Genomic DNA, 6,000 nt, shown 5'->3' with positions numbered 1-6,000 from the left:
GGGAACCCAGAGGTTGACGGAGATCCTGAAACATGCCAGGGATTAGATATTTATTGTGTCAGGGTTGGATTTGAAGTGTTGATGTGTGTATTTCTTTGGCATCTGTTCTGTGTGTCCTCAAATTTACCTCATGGTATATAGGCTTATATCTGTCAATGCAGGCTCAGGCAGCTCAGACGTTTTTCTGTTGCGTAGAATTGTTCACTGAGCGATTACCTGGACCATCTTGGACTAATTTGTTCTTAAGTACGTATATGATAATGAGAGGATGAATGCTAGGATATGATTAAGAGCTTGTGCCTACCACTTGTAAAAATGAATCACACTCTGCTATATTCTTAGCTTAATCCAATTCAGAGCTGATGTTGTAATGTCACAGCAGGCGTAAGATTTAATTACAGTTCTCTTTAACAGTTTAAATGTGGCATTGTTAACAATCCATTTGTGCATGCCATCCAGATGCAATACACTAATTATGATACGTCTTTGCTGTTGTCTATCATAATTCTAATGCAGAAATTGACTCTTAAGTTTAGTCTATTTTACTGGTAAATGATCCTCGGGCATGTTATATAAACATACACACAGCAGCCCATCTCTGACGCCTGTGGATATGATTGGACAGGGTCTACAACAGATAGAGGAAATCTCAACCTGATATGTTTGAGTCCTCTATTTGTGTCTCTTTCTCTGACAGAATATGCAAATATGCATTTTTTATCTCATTATCTCTCAGGCTGTGAGGAATGGGAGTGTATCTTTGTCTCAACCATGTCTGTCTAAGAGAGACCACATATACAGTCCTCTTCAGATTTTCTCTCAGCCATTTTACTTTTAGTCAGTATCCAAATCTGGTGTTGGAGCTGCTTAAGTCTTTGTGATGTTGGTAATACTAACAACAGGTAAAAGTGAACTCAGTGACACATCACCAGTGGAGTTGCTGTTCCTGCTAGCGTGATTCTTTAACTCTGTTGTACATTATCTCCCTGTCATACTGCCATCATTATCCATACATAGATAATACACATACTTTTGTCTAACCCCTTTTTAAAGCTGCACTAGGCAGTGTTTTTTTTTTTTTGGCCACTTGGTGGCAGAACTCCACAAGCTGAACATCAGACATTTGACATATTAAAACCTTAAAAAGTTGTTATGGCAAACATGTTACCAGTTAACAGTTGCATATTTACACATTCAGCAGAAGCATTCATTTAGAGGTGTGTTTCTGACCACCTGACAAATCTAATTCCAATACTCACTCCCCTTATAGCTCTGTTTTGGTCTTCACCAACGCCTGAGAAATATATCTGGATCTTTAGCTGTTAAATATTTCACTATGTTCACCAGCTCGTCCCTAATGTTATCTGTCTGCTGTTTGGTGCTGGGCAGGTGGCTAAAGTGGGTTTATCAAAGCTTTTTTACTGAAAACAGCTGGAGATGAGGTTGATGAGAGCAGTGAGACTGAACTATAACAGTAAAACCAAAACGGTGAGCGAAAAGATGCTTAAATGCTCCGTAGAGCTGAGGGGAACTGCAGAGTTTGTTCATTTTTTGTGGGTTTGTCACTCGACACCTTTCATATTACACATAGTCATTTGGGTCATTGTTTATATATAAAATATTGATTAGTGCAGCTTTAAGTTATATTAGTCTGGCAGGTTAAAGTTTAGAAGCAAAGGCATTTCAAATCCATTTTTAGAGTTAATGGAGGAGCAACATATTTTGCCTTCACTTTTCTTTTCTTCTTCTTCTCATTCCTGCTTTTCAATCTTTGTGCTATTTTCTTTTAAGGAAGAGAAATGGAATGACAAGTGCAATGTGTACAAAGACCTCCTCAAGGCCTAAATGCAGGAAATGAGGTTGATTACAGCAAACCTGCATGAAATTGTCCTGCCTCCTGTTATGTCACGGCACCACTTCACCAGAGTAACATCACAAACATCACATTTATCATCGCACATACAGTAATTCATTCATTTCGTAATTTGAATATCTAATAAAGAATATCGCTGACAATAAAGATAATACATATCAAATGTCATCTTAACTTTAAAGAAAGACACACCAGCTTTGTGGGATAACATCCGGCATGGACAGTGCCCCCTTTCTGTCCCACATACACATATTTGAAACTGAGCAGATACAGTTGAATCCTGGTGTATCCCTTTAAGTCATTTTTTTGGATCATCCAGGGGGCGCAGAGCTTGACTGTTTATGACCATTGTTTGGTTGCCTTGGCTCATTTTATGTGCAGGGCTTTTTGAGACAATATTGGCCTGCACTCCATTGTGGATTTCTTTTGATTTATTTTGCATTCCATCAATGCAATGACAGTTTCTGTGCTGCACGGTTGTCAGACTAACACAACATTTTTTACAAATTTTTCAAGAGGAGGGTACTGAAGGTCCAAAACTTATATCCCGGGACTTGTTCTTGGCTGGGTGTAGAAAACGATGTAGAGGGCAAACAGCAGTTTGTAGTGCTCTGTTATGCTAGAGCAGCGCGGTGGGGAGTTAAGGTTAGTTTAATGTTACTGAGTTTGGATTTTTCACAAGAAAGTGACAGTATATATTTGTAAGGAACGGAAAATGTCTGATACTTTATTGCACATTTTAAATCCATAGCCATGAAAGAATAGGAGGCATATTGTGCTGTAGTAGATCATCAGATGTATAGGAAGCTTTTCAAAAGAAAAAAAACCCAAAACAGATTAAGTGATATTCCTCAAACTTTATCTAACATAAAATAGGTGATATGCCAATAATTATTTTAATGGAAGTGTAAGAACACAAACATACAATTTAAGCGTATTTCCCAAAATGTCGAACTATTCCTTTAAGTGCACCAGCTCAAAATGTGTAACACATGTGGCTGCATAATCCCTAAAAAGCCTAAAAACATTACTTACACATAATCTGCCGGTTTGCAGTTTACATCTGCAACGCATCTTTTGTGATAACTCGGATTTACTGTTTGTTATTTATGATGTTTGAAGTTTGGAAATCTCACACTAAGAGTTCAAATAGGATTTAAAGACCACATAGCCTCATGCCAGACCACCTCCACAGGCCAGTATATATCACCAATTATATTTGCTCATCGCCCAAAAAGTTAAATCAAATTCAGGAGAGGCTGGGAAAACTTGTGGAAGATACTACTTTAATAGTGTATCTTGCTACCATAATGCTGTCAGAACATGAAATATCAGTGCGTGTTAGCCAATGTAAACACATTAAAGCAATAGTAACAATCTGCTGCCCCTTCCACCTCAAAGATAAGGGATCTTTGATGGTGGTGGAGCGCAGCTCTGTGCTTTGGTCCGACATGCGATGTGTGCCATGCTTTGTTGCTTAGAAACGCCTCACCTAGCTCAGACTGGGGTCAGTGGCTGCTAAACGGCGTGTTTTTTCATCTCCGCAGCAGTCATCGTTTTGTCAGGCTGTGACTCTGGGCTGGTTCTCACTGTACAGCTGGGTCTCGCCATTACATCAGGTTCAGCCAGGTTGCAGGCTCGGTGAGAAGCCAGATCTCACTCTCGCTGACTTTGTAAATGCACTTCAAGATCTTCAAGATTTGAAAGTGGTTTTGAAGTGCACAAACCGATGAAGATTTTGAACAAGAAGAGGAACAAAAGTCTGAAGGCATGTGTGAACATTTATGTCTGTCTTTACATCACACATGCATGCACACACCCTCAAATGTACTGCACTGTTAGCTTCATGATCGACAACCAAATCACACCACAAAATGCCTTCATCTGCTGAATTCCCCAATAATTTTACACGTCAAAGAATCTTTAGGCTTTGACTGACTAGAGTGATTTTCACACCCAGAGAATAACCACGAAACACCCTAATGAATATGTTTCATACCAGACAGACTAATATCCTCTGCCTGTATATCATCAGCCTGTCAGTGCATACCTCTCCTCCCCCTGCTCTGTCTGTAAACTATGCCTCTTCAAGAAGACCTGACACAGTACGGGCCTCGGGGTCGGCCTCAAACCCTGCTGGGCTGTTAATGACCTCCTCTGTTATCGCTTTGCTGCTACTCCTCACACCTGCACTCAAGAATAATATTTACCCTGTCTGTCATCATCATACGGTGGGTGTGTGTGTTTGTATGTGTCCCCCTGTCTTTGCGTCAGACTTTAATGATGACTTCCATTCTCCCCTTCTCTCAGGCGTCTTATTAGAGAGGGAAAGGACACAGCCTGTCTGTGTGAAAACAGATCTTTCTCAGGAAAAGCGGGAGCAGAGAGCTGAATACCAGTGCAGAACCGATACCTCCCTGGTCACTCGTATTATTTCAGTTAGGCACTACTTAAATGCATGAGCACGCGTGTGGGTGTATATGTGCGTGTATGCTTGCTTCGTTTGGTTTTGTGCATTTGTGCTGAGGCCATATGATAACTGGGTGGGTATATGAGGTGAGGATGTGTGATGATCACTTATTGGTTGAATTTGGGTGGCATGTTGCTTCATGCATCTCTCAAGAAGCTATGATAAGTATGCTGTCCACTCGTGAGACAAGATGTGATTGCTTTCATTTAGAAAAATAACAGTTAAGTCATATTCCCCTGATAATTTAAACATGAGCAGGGAGAAAGAGACGGAAAGAGAAAGATTCAGAGGGACTGAGAGAATGGGGAGAGGCCAATGTTTTCCTTGTCTGTTTTCGAAGTTTGATGAGGCTGGGGAATCGTTTAAATTGAGAAAGACAACAATTGGATGATGATTCTTTTCAGTTTTCACCCGTGAGAAGATCTGCACAGCCGGTTTTTGGATACGAATGCATTTCCATGCATTTGATCTCTCAGCTTTCTCAAATTCGATGTGCTTGTGGTCTCAGTGTGTTATGCAGTTTTGTGTCTGAGATTTTGATGTGAAAATGCAAAATCAAATAAGATAGAATTGGTGCACTGTGGCAGATTTTCACATAACAACAGAGCAGCACTAGTAAACCAGGCTCAGTTGATGTGTATGAGACAGTCCTGAAAGACTATTTGTTAGTTTATTTTAGTTTAGTTTATTTAGCTTTGATCAATTATATACTGCATGAAAGGGTTAATGGGGTCTAAACCAAGCTCTTCCTTGATGTTGCAATTTTCAACTGCCTGAAGGAAGTGACTCGTATGGATTACAAAAAAAAATACTATTTTGTCATGTGGATTTGCAGAACTTTGCTGACATTGTCACTTTTGAAACATACTTGTTAGAGAAGTGGCATTGAGGCAAACACTTCACAGTTCACTAGAGCATAATGAATTAGATGACCATTAACAGTGTCTGCTTGTGGTCCCTGCAAAATGCTGATTTGGTGCACTCTTTTTGGATACTGCTACCCACGGAATCAAGTTCCGGTGCCTATTGTACTTCAGTGCCAGTTTTCACTTTCAAAGATTATAGCACTTTTCAAATATTTTTCAAATACTGTTGCATTTCTTTACTTTCGGTTTGTGTGTGGCTTGGAAAACTGATGTTGAAGTGCAAAAATAGATAATTTATACAAAAAAAGCTCAGTACTACACTGTTTCTACATATTTAATTATAATTAATATATTTAATGACTATCATTTTTAAAAATATAACAGAGGAAAATAGTGTTCATCAGGCGATAGTTAAAGGGGCAATATGTAAGATTTGGCCACAATTTTAGTTTAAAAAAATCAAAAAAATGAACTAACATTGTCAACAGAATGTGAAGACATAACAGTTCTGATGTTATGTCAATGACGTCACTGTGTTTGTTGCAGAGATATCTACTGAAATTAGCATGCTAACCTGCTAGCCCCGGCGCGTCCTGTGTTGTAATACCACTTGTGCGATAGTCCGATAGTATAGCTCAGGTAGTTCCAGCTGGAAGATGTGTGTGAGTGGTGAGTTCACTACGTTACACCAGCTCTCTTAGCTTTGTTAGTCTAATAAATGAACAAAATAAACTCACAAAATGTCAAGAAAGGCAATAGTCTTACACCCATTTTCCTTATCAGACAGCAAA

Source organism: Siniperca chuatsi, linkage group LG17 (assembly GCF_020085105.1).
Source record: "Siniperca chuatsi isolate FFG_IHB_CAS linkage group LG17, ASM2008510v1, whole genome shotgun sequence".
NCBI classification, from domain to species: domain Eukaryota; kingdom Metazoa; phylum Chordata; class Actinopteri; order Centrarchiformes; family Sinipercidae; genus Siniperca; species Siniperca chuatsi.
Note: the sequence above shows the minus strand (reverse complement) of the source record.